Source organism: Eleutherodactylus coqui, chromosome 5, assembly GCF_035609145.1.
Source record: "Eleutherodactylus coqui strain aEleCoq1 chromosome 5, aEleCoq1.hap1, whole genome shotgun sequence".
Classification (NCBI taxonomy): Eukaryota; Metazoa; Chordata; class Amphibia; order Anura; family Eleutherodactylidae; genus Eleutherodactylus; species Eleutherodactylus coqui.
The window spans coordinates 20820247-20832188 of record NC_089841.1 but is presented as its reverse complement, the minus strand read 5'-3'; positions in this window follow the sequence as shown (position 1 = coordinate 20832188).

Below are 11942 nucleotides of genomic sequence, written 5' to 3'. Positions count from 1 at the left end.
GCGCTGCAGTGTTTTAGCGCACAATATAGATGTCTGCAATGTACATGCGTGTTGGGATGTATGTGTGACATCGGGCAGCAGAATCCTCCGGACAGCCTCCCGTTAACCCCTTCCTGCAGCCATTTCTCCTCCCCACCGCCCAACGACAATTTCTATTATATCTGCTGATAAAGCTGGATGAGCGCCGGTATTGTGAGGGACAAGTAGGATTTTTAATAGCAGCATTTAATGTGGGAGAACCTTAGAAATACTTTATTAGGAATTCATTTAATAGGAGATTTATAAAAACATTTGCTGGAATCCTTTAACCCCTTAGTGCTATAGGTAGTACATGTACGTCCTGCAGCGTCGGGGTATGTATGAACGCACGGCGATCTCCCTCCATACAGCGCGAGCGCCGGCTGTTTACTGCGGCTGATACCAACTCCGATAAGCTGTCAATACTGATAGCGGCATTTAACCCCTTGAGTGGCACGCCCGGAAAATTTCCGGGGACGAGCTCCACTGCTCATAGTGACATAGCCCGGAAGATTTCCGGGCTATGTATCACTATGGGAGCTGCAGAGCACAATGCCACAAGCTGTGACAATGTGCTCTGCCTGCACAGACCCACAGAGAACAAAGCAAGGGCTTTGAAAAACCAGCAGAAGATATTGCCGCCATGTCGGCAATGTCCTGCTTTGTTTACAAGTTGCCATAGAGACCATCGGCTTGTCAGAAGCAAGCCGATGGTCTCTGTGGCAGGGAGAGCTAGTGCTTGGCTGTCAGAGGACAGCTAGGTACTAGCTCTTACAGCAGAGATCAGAGAAAACCTCCGATCTCTGCTGTGTTAACCCTTTACATGCTGCAGTCTATGTGACTGCAGCATGTAAAGGGTTGTCACTGCAGCATGTAAAGGGCTGTCACCATCGGACCCCCGGAATGTGATCAGGGGTTCTGATGGGTCCCTGTGGAAGTCCCCTAAAGGGACAAAAAAAAATAAAAAATTTAAAAAAAAAAAAAGTAAAAAAATAAAAAAAACACTTGTCTCCCTTTACTTTGTAGAAAATCAAAAATACAATCACACATGTGGTATCCATGCGTCGTAATGACCCAGAGAAGGAAGTTAATACATTATTTAACCCCTTAATGACATGGCCCCTTTTTTTTTCTTTTTTCCCCCATTTCTTTTTTATCTCCCCCCTGTTTAAAAAATCACAACTTGTCCCCCAAAAAACAAGCCCTTATATGGCCATGTCAATGGAAAAATGAAAAAGTTATGGCTCTTGAGACGCAACTGCAAAACTAGTTGAAATTCAATGATTAGACCATTTTAAAAAACCTGCCCTGGTGGGCACGACAGGGTGGTAGGAAACCCGCCACTCAAGGGGTTAAATGGGATGAGATTGCAGGGAGCCGTGCAGGTGTCATGGCAGCCAGGGGCCCTCTGTAACGCCCCGGGCTGTCCTGGCAGAATGCCTATCAAGCCATGCCCGTGGCTCCTCCAGAAAAGGCGTGAGACGATGAGCCCATTCCCATCTAATTACTTCTCTGTACTAATTACTTACTGACTCCACGACCTAAACGTTTACCAGCGTCCGGATCGCGGCATCCAATAATCCGCACAAACCTCAGTAAAGTTTACACCGCCCTATCCCGTCTGGGCCCAATCTGTAGCAGAAAGTAGGCCGACCGATTCTATAGCAAAACCCGTTACACGCTGCCGTCACAGAGATAACAAATATCACTAGCGAGGAAGGGCTAATACATTCCTGATGACAGATGGAAAACATCCTGAAGGTCATACAAATGGCCACCAAAATAAACCTGCAGGGGGCGCCCTCCAGCCTCACCCTGCCCTGCAAAGGATTGCATCTTCTACATCCTGGTGGTAAGAGGGATCTGCTGCTTCAGCCACTAGGACTTACTAGTCTTATACTGAGGAGTCTACATCCTGGTGGTCAGAGGGATCTGGTCCTTCAGCCACTAGGACTTACTAGTCTTATACTGAGGAGTCTACATCCTGGTGGTCAGAGGGATCTGGTCCTTCAGCCGCTAGGACTTACTATTCTTATACAGAGGAGTCTACATCCTGGTGGTCAGAGGGATCTGCTGCTTCAGCCGCTAGGACTTACTATTCTTATACAAAGGAGTCTACATCCTGGTGGTCAGAGGGATCTAGTCCTTCAGCCACTAGGACGTACTAGTCTTATACAGAGGAGTCTACATCCTGGTGGTCAGAGGGATCAGGTCCTTCAGTCACTAGGACTTTCTATTCTTATACAGAGGATAAGGTACTGGACAGACCCCGTTGACCATAATGAGTTCTGGATGGCAGTTTCCTGGATAAGTAGCACAGTGTGGTGTACAGACTTCAGGCTGTCAGGCATTGTATGGGTCAGGCCTTGGGCCTATCTCAGCTTCCATGTTATGGTTGTCATTTGTCAGGCCCTGGGAAAGCTGGATGAATTCAGTGTTCTAATCTCTTATTCCTCTCCTTTGTATCTGGCAAGTCTTCGATGTAGGACAGGAGGACAGGAAGCCCTTTGTCCCACCGGCTACTGACAAGGAGATGCTAAATAGGCCCCTGCTGGCATGGATTGGCACCTTGGATGGTTCACGCAGACATCCTGGTGCCCAATTTTACATCAGAAGGAAATCATTTAATAAATGATATTTGGGCGAATGAAGGTCTTAGCCAGATATGAATTAGATTTTCAGAATCGGTCTGACCAGCCGAACAAAACTCATCTACAGGTATTGAGGTCCAAGGCTCAGAGCACCCAGAACTGCATATCTGGGAAAATATGGATGTCAACCCATCCGTGCGTGGGCTCAAACCATATGTAAAATCAGGACTAAGAACATGCCACGCCCAAATTCACGTTTGAGGGGGCTTTCCCGCTGAGATATGACTGAAAACGGGGAGTTATGATTTTCCACCAGGAATACAGGACTCCACCCCAACTCTCCAGTGACATCAGAGGGGGCGGGGTAAGGAGTGTTCTGAGGGTCCTTTTATAATGTGGGACCCTACAGACCCCAAATTGTCAGATCCTACAGATACGCCTTAGCATAAGGCTGTCCCATTCACTTCAGTGACTCTGCATATATTGGAACATTGGACCAATATCCAAATCCGATATCTTTCTTTTATTTTCCCCAGTTTAAAAAAAAAAATCTGTCTTTTATGTATTCTACTGTATTTCCTTATGTCCCGTGAACAACCTTTTTATATTTTTGTACAAATCAGATATATTGCACTGCGAGGCCTTTTCTAGATTAAATCTGCAATTTAAAAGTCAGCCTTGTCCGTTTTACAACAAACCATAACGGTGAAGACTGTGTTCATAATTCGGCTTCCAGTTTACTGATGCCAAAAGCTGGTGGTGGCAGCGTTATGTGCAGGAGTATTGTAGAGCTCCAGAGTGCATTAGAACGGATCAGGTGGATGATTTGAGCTTTTGCTTCACATGCGTGCAGAAGCCCGGAAAGTTGTGTATAAATCAGCCTGTATTCTAACGATTTTAAACTTGCAATACTGCAGAGTGATCGAGGACAGAGGCGGGATCGATAGGTATTGTCCCTTCTCCTCTCTCCTCCTGTCCACTACATGACTAACAGCATTGTGTGAAAAACATGAGCAGCTAAGAAGCTTGTAAAATAGATAAAACACATGAAGTTTGTGGCCTGTAAAATTCAAGGGATTCTGTCATTATAAAAAAAATAATAAAAAAAAAGATTCTTTACTCACCTATTCCCCCCCAGTCAGTCTTCTTACCAGATCTTCACCTCAATGGTCTTCTCCTGGCTCCTCCAGTCTCCCGAGTCATGTCACCTCCAGCCGTCCGGATCCTCTTCTTCCTGTGACGTAGCACACATTGCCGGCATTCTGCTTCCTGCAGCTCAGTGTACCCAGTCACTAGTGACATAGAGTTCACTGCCTAGCAGGGAATGCTGAATCCTTGGCAGCCTGCTTTAGCGCGACTGCGGATGTGTAATGACTCGCCGCTAGTCTATCATATACTATACTGTATGAAACACTAACGACGAGATATCGTGAATGTGCACTAAAGCAGGCTGCAGAGGATTCAGCATTCCCTGCTAGGCAGTGAAACCTACGTCACTCATAGCATTCACTGCAGCTAATGGACGCTCCAAAACAGGAAGTGGAGGATCCGGACGGCTGGAGGTGACGTGACCCAGGGGACTGGATGGGCCAGGAGAAGATCGGTGGGGAGAGGATGAGGTAAGAAGACTGCCTGGGGAGGAATAGGTAAGTATTGATTTTTTTCCTAATGAGAAAACCCCTTTAAATGGAGCAACCAGCGTCAAAAGAGATCTAGGGGCGCATGAACATTGTTCTTCCTCTTTACAAGTCACTGGTCAGACCACACATGGGATATTGTGGACAGTTTTGAGCTTAGTCCTGTCCTCGGTGGGAGGGGCCGGAAGTGATGTCACACACCCTGGAAGTGAGCACATAGGAGGAAGTGACTTCAGGATGAGGGCGGGGCTCCCCACATTTGCTGCAAAGTCATACCATGTGGGATTTTCAACATTGCAGGGGGGAGCGCTGACAGCAGGGGAGGGGGGAGCGCTGACAGCAGGAGAGGGGGGAGCGCTGACAGCAGGAAGCCTGCACAGGAGGTCAGGGGGGAGAGCTGACAGCAGGAAGCCTGCAGAGGGGGTGAGGGGGAGCGCCGACAGCAGGAAGCCCGCAGAGGGGGTGAGGGGGAGCGCTGACAGCAGGAAGCCTGCAGAGGGGGTGAGGGGGCGCGCCGAGAGCAGGAAGCCCGCAGGGGGGGTGAGGGGGAGTGCTGACAGCAGGAAGCCCGCAGAGGGGGTGAAGGGGGAGCGCTGACAGCAGGAAGCCCACAGAGGGGGTGAGGGGGAGCGCCGACAGCAGGAAGCCCGCAGAGGGGGTGAGGGGGGCGCTGACACCAGGAAGCCCGCAGAGGGGGTGAGGGGGAGCGCCGACAGCAGGAAGCCCGCAGAGGGGGTGAGGGGGAGCGCCGACAGCAGGAAGCCCGCAGAGGGGGTGAGGGGGAGCGCCGACAGCAGCAAGCCCGCAAAGGGGGTGAGGGGGAGCGCCGACAGCAGCAAGCCCGCAGAGGGGGTGAGGGGGAGCGCCGACAGCAGCAAGCCCGCAGAGGGGGTGAGGGGGAGCGCCGAGAGCAGCAAGCCCGCAGAGGGGGTGAGGGGGAGCGCCGAGAGCAGCAAGCCCGCAGAGGGGGTGAGGGGGAGCGCCGAGAGCAGCAAGCCCGCAGAGGGGGTGAGGGGGAGCGCCGAGAGCAGCAAGCCCGCAGAGGGGGTGAGGGGGAGCGCCGAGAGCAGGAAGCCTGCAGAGGGGGTGAGGGGGGAGCGCCGACAGCAGGAAGCCTGCAGAGCGGGTGAGGGGGAGCGCCGCATAGTATGAAATTAGCTGCACATACATGGCCGATTTTCAGTCAAACTCTGCACTAATTGTCTCATATCATCCCCAGAAGTAACAGGGACCCCAACATCATCATAACCCACACAGCGGCCCGAGAGGTGATCGGGACCCTCTGAAAAAATTTTACTTACTACTTGCAGGTCTAATAAACTCCACCGCTCAACTCACTCAGGACTGCAGAGCCACGAGCTTCCGGGATCTGTCATAATGTCACTGTTATGTGATCACCCATGTGGGAGGAATCATTGGTCACATGACCAGATGGGATCAGTGTCCGCAGGAGTCTGCTGCTGGATGAGCAGAGCTGTATGTGTGTAATGTACACGCTCCTGTACTGTATGCGTATTGTGGATGTAGCAGAGCTGTATGTGTGTAATGTACATGCTCCTGTACTGTGTGTATTGTGTATGTAGCAGAGCTGTATGTGTGTAATGTACACGCTCCTGTACTGTATGTGTATTGTGGATGTAGCAGAGCTGTATGTGTGTAATGTACACGCTCCTGTACTCTATGTGTATTGTGGATGTAGTAGAGCTGTATGTGTGTAATGTACACGCTCCTGTACTGTATGTGTATTGTGGATGTAGTAGAGCTGTATGTGTGTAATGTACACGCTCCTGTACTGTATGTGTATTGTGGATGTAGTAGAGCTGTATGTGTGTAATGTACACGCTCCTGTACTGTATGTGTATTGTGGATGTAGTAGAGCTGTATGTGTGTAATGTACACGCTCCTGTACTGTATGCGTATTGTGGATGTAGCAGAGCTGTATGTGTGTAATGTACCCCCTCCTGTACTGTATGTGTACTGTGGATGTAGTAGAGCTGTATGTGTGTAATGTACACGCTCCTGTACTGTATGTGTATTGTGGATGTAGTAGAGCTGTATGTGTGTAATGTACACGCTCCTGTACTGTATGTGTATTGTGGATGTAGCAGAGCTGTATGTGTGTAATGTACACGCTCCTGTACTGTATGTGTATTGTGGATGTAGCAGAGCTGTATGTGTGTAATGTACACGCTCCTGTACTGTATGTGTATTGTGGATGTAGCAGAGCTGTATGTGTGTAATGTACATGCTCCTGTACTGTATGTGTATTGTGGATGTAGCAGAGCTGTATGTGTGTAATGTACCCCCTCCTGTACTGTATGTGTACTGTGGATGTAGTAGAGCTGTATGTGTGTAATGTACACGCTCCTGTACTGTATGTGTATTGTGGATGTAGTAGAGCTGTATGTGTGTAATGTACACGCTCCTGTACTGTATGTGTATTGTGGATGTAGCAGAGCTGTATGTGTGTAATGTACACGCTCCTGTACTGTATGTGTACTGTGGATGTAGCAGAGCTGTATGTGTGTAATGTACACGCTCCTGTACAGTATGTGTATTGTGGATGTAGCAGAGCTGTATGTGTGTAATGTACACGCTCCTGTACTGTATGTGTATTGTGGATGTAGCAGAGCTGTATGTGTGTAATGTACACGCTCCTGTACTGTAAGTGTATTGTGGATGTAGCAGAGCTGTATGTGTGTAATGTACACGCTCCTGTTCTGTATGTGTATTGTGGTTGTAGCAGAGCTGTATGTGTGTAATGTACACGCTCCTGTACTGTATGTGTATTGTGGATGTAGCAGAGCTGTATGTGTGTAATGTACACGCTCCTGTACTGTATGTGTACTGTGGATGTAGCAGAGCTGTATGTGTGTAATGTACACGCTCCTGTACTGTATGTCTATTGTGGATATAGTAGAGCTGTATGTGTGTAATGTACACACTCCTGTACTGTATGTGTATTGTGGATGTAGCAGAGCTGTATGTGTGTAATGTACACGCTCCTGTACTGTATGTGTATTGTGGATGTAGCAGAGCTGTATGTGTGTAATGTACACGCTCCTGTACTGTATGTGTATTGTGGATGTAGCAGAGCTGTATGTGTAATGTACACGCTCCTGTACTGTATGTGTATTGTGGATGTAGCAGAGCTGTATGTGTAATGTACACGCTCCTGTACTGTATGTGTATTGTGGATGTAGCAGAGCTGTATGTGTGTAATGTACACGCTCCTGTACTGTATGTGTATTGTGGATGTAGCAGAGCTGTATGTGTGTAATGTACACGCTCCTGTACTGTATGTGTATTGTGGATGTAGCCGAGCTGTATGTGTGTAATGTACACGCTCCTGTTCTGTATGTGTATTGTGGATGTAGCAGAGCTGTATGTGTGTAATGTACACGCTCCTGTACTGTATGTATATTGTGGATGTAGCAGAGCTGTATGTGTGTAATGTACACGCTCCTGTACTGTATGTGTATTGTGGATGTAGCAGAGCTGTATGTGTGTAATGTACACGCTCCTGTACTGTATGTGTATTGTGGATGTAGCAGAGCTGTATGTGTGTAATGTACACGCTCCTGTACTGTATGTGTATTGTGGATGTAGCTGAGCTGTTTGTGTGTAATGTACACGCTCCTGTACTGTATGTGTATTGTGGATGTAGTAGAGCTGTATGTGTGTAATGTACACGCTCCTATACTGTATGTGTATTGTGGATGTAGCAGAGCTGTATGTGTGTAATGTACACGCTCCTGTACTGTATGTGTATTGTGGATGTAGCAGAGCTGTATGTGTGTAATGTACCCGCTCCTGTACTGTATGTGTATTGTGGATGTAGTAGAGCTGTATGTGTGTAATGTACACGCTCCTGTACTGTATGTGTATTGTGGATGTAGCAGAGCTGTATGTGTGTAATGTACACGCTCCTGTACTGTATGTGTACTGTGGATGTAGCAGAGCTGTATGTGTGTAATGTACACGCTCCTGTACAGTATGTGTATTGTGGATGTAGCAGAGCTGTATGTGTGTAATGTACACGCTCCTGTACTGTATGTGTATTGTGGATGTAGCAGAGCTGTATGTGTGTAATGTACACGCTCCTGTACTGTATGTGTATTGTGGATGTAGCAGAGCTGTATGTGTGTAATGTACACGCTCCTGTTCTGTATGTGTATTGTGGTTGTAGCAGAGCTGTATGTGTGTAATGTACACGCTCCTGTACTGTATGTGTATTGTGGATGTAGCAGAGCTGTATGTGTGTAATGTACACGCTCCTGTACTGTATGTGTACTGTGGATGTAGCAGAGCTGTATGTGTGTAATGTACACGCTCCTGTACTGTATGTCTATTGTGGATATAGTAGAGCTGTATGTGTGTAATGTACACACTCCTGTACTGTATGTGTATTGTGGATGTAGCAGAGCTGTATGTGTGTAATGTACACGCTCCTGTACTGTATGTGTATTGTGGATGTAGTAGAGCTGTATGTGTGTAATGTACACGCTCCTGTACTGTATGTGTATTGTGGATGTAGCAGAGCTGTATGTGTGTAATGTACACGCTCCTGTACTGTATGTGTATTGTGGATGTAGCAGAGCTGTATGTGTAATGTACACGCTCCTGTACTGTATGTGTATTGTGGATGTAGCAGAGCTGTATGTGTAATGTACACGCTCCTGTACTGTATGTGTATTGTGGATGTAGCAGAGCTGTATGTGTGTAATGTACACGCTCCTGTACTGTATGTGTATTGTGGATGTAGCAGAGCTGTATGTGTGTAATGTACACGCTCCTGTACTGTATGTGTATTGTGGATGTAGCCGAGCTGTATGTGTGTAATGTACACGCTCCTGTTCTGTATGTGTATTGTGGATGTAGCAGAGCTGTATGTGTGTAATGTACACGCTCCTGTACTGTATGTATATTGTGGATGTAGCAGAGCTGTATGTGTGTAATGTACACGCTCCTGTACTGTATGTGTATTGTGGATGTAGCAGAGCTGTATGTGTGTAATGTACACGCTCCTGTACTGTATGTGTATTGTGGATGTAGCAGAGCTGTATGTGTGTAATGTACACGCTCCTGTACTGTATGTGTATTGTGGATGTAGCTGAGCTGTTTGTGTGTAATGTACACGCTCCTGTACTGTATGTGTATTGTGGATGTAGTAGAGCTCTATGTGTGTAATGTACACGCTCCTATACTGTATGTGTATTGTGGATGTAGCAGAGCTGTATGTGTGTAATGTACACGCTCCTGTACTGTATGTGTATTGTGGATGTAGCAGAGCTGTATGTGTGTAATGTACCCGATCCTGTACTGTACTGTATTGTGGATGTAGCAGAGCTGTATGTGTGTAATGTACACGCTCCTGTACTGTGTGTATTGTGTATGTAGCAGAGCTGTATGGGTGTAATGTACATGCTCCTGTATTGTATGTGTATTGTGGATGTAGCAGAGCTGTATGTGTGTAATGTACACGCCCCTGTACTGTATGTGTATTGTGGATGTAGCAGAGCTGTATGTGTGTAATGTACACGCTCCTGTACTGTATGTGTATTGTGGATGTAGCAGAGCACTGCAGAGGCAGCAAGACACAAATCATAGCAAGCTGAACAGACATATATGCACATATATATGGGGATTAGCTGAGCTGAGCAAACAACCTGGACAGCTAAATCAACCACCTGTGAACCTGTGCTGATTGCAACACTGAGGGAAAAAGATACCAGCACAACACAACCCTAACAAATACTGTCCCTTATATCGGCCCCAGTAGTAATAGTAACCCCCATTGCGGACCCAGTAGTAATAGGGTCCCCTATTGCCACCCCAATAGTGATAGGGTCCTTCATTGCTGCCCCAGTAGTATGAGAGTCCCCCATTGCTGCCCCTGTTAGTGCAAATAAATATATTTGCTATGTGATATGCTTCTGGGGTCCAAATTGGTTAGAAGTATATATGGGCCCGAAAACAAATTGTCAGACTGGATGTGATCCAAAGTTATCTGTTTATTGATTGACAGGCAGCAGCTTTTATAGAGACACATGCTTTGATTACAATAATTCACATTTATTATAATTCATTTATTACTATTGGTCAATGAAACATAAACACAATATGAATAGGCAAGATAAAGAATTTAACCTCTAAAATGCAGCGCAGGCGCAGTAGAATCTACATGATTAGCTTCTCAGAACACGTAAGTACAGTAATGGCATCATTAAGGGGTTTAGAGAGAATATTTCGGAACATATGTGAACAGCGAGGAACATGTCATCTCCACACGGGGGCAGTCTGGAGGCCTTTTTATCATCTTCAGAAGCCCCGGCCTCGGCTCTTCACTCAAGGCTTTTTTGAAGTACAGATATTTAATATGACAAATGACGACGTATGAAGGATGACGGCCGCATAGAAAGTGGGGTCATTCATTTCACTATCAGTCCTAACGTTAGTGGGATAGGGTCCCCCAATGCCACCCCAATAATAATAGGGTCCCTCATTGTGGCCCTAGTAGTAATAGGGTCCTCCAATGCCACCCCAATAATAATAGGGTCCCTCATTGTGGCCGTAGTAGTAATAGGGTACCCCATTGCTGTCCTAGTAGTAATAGTGTCCTACATCGTGGCCCTAGTAGTAATATGGTCTGCCATTGCCGCTATGCTTTTCAGAGGCAGGGAGAACTTTAGCAGTGCAGATTACAATAGGGGCGAGTGGGATGGCTGTGTACCGCATTGCAGTTTCGCGTTGCCTGCCAATCACAGGTCCTGCATGTTAATTTCCACCGTACAGGCGGTCTGGACACTAATACAGCGGTATCCCACCATAAATGCCGGAAGAAGGGAATCCCAATAGCGATGTGAGGCTGTTTTATGTGAAAATGCCTCGCATCCAGGGGTTTTCAGAAGGGTTGTGAGGGTGATATCGGGCCATGAATCACAGCCAATATCACCCTCGCCAGTGTGAAGGAGCCATTAAACTCCTTATTGTCCGCCCTGCTGTGTAAGGAGCACATGTTACCTCTCAGGCAGTGAAAGGGTTACAGCTGACAACTTCCAGCAGCTACTCCCATCATCCACCAGGGGGCGCCGGCTCCTTCATGAGGAACCATAATTGTTCCATCTACAGTCACCCTCAGGGCGGCTTCACACGGGCGGTTTTGAGCGCGTAAAATGTACAGCGGGAAACAGAAACAGCCACTAATATCAGCGGGTTCTCTCACATTTCGGTTATTTGTATGGGTATTTCTTACATAGAACCTGCTCTATTTTCTGTGCATTTGCCTTCAAAGGTTCCTATAGAAGTCTATGGGGGGTGCGTCACATGCGCAGCGAATGGTTGAAACACTACAAAACTTTGCTGAGGAAAGAGCACATCTGGGACTCATTAGGCTAAATAACCCTTTAAATCAGGGCGTGGGCGTGTCCCGCATGCAAGTGAACACGCCCATCTTGTGCAAGAAAGTATGGTAAAATGCGCAGACACGCACACAAAAGCGCTTTGTTCGTGGAGCAAATACGTTGTGCTGAAGTGCCCATAAAAACACATGCCGCCCTTAGTCTACAGACGCTCCATGAGATTTACGGACTCTGAGTCTTCTGGCGATGAGATCTCTGAGTTTCTATAACCAGCAGCATGCTCCATTTTCTGCGGATTCCCACACAGACAGCTTCCATTGAAGTCAATGTGAACC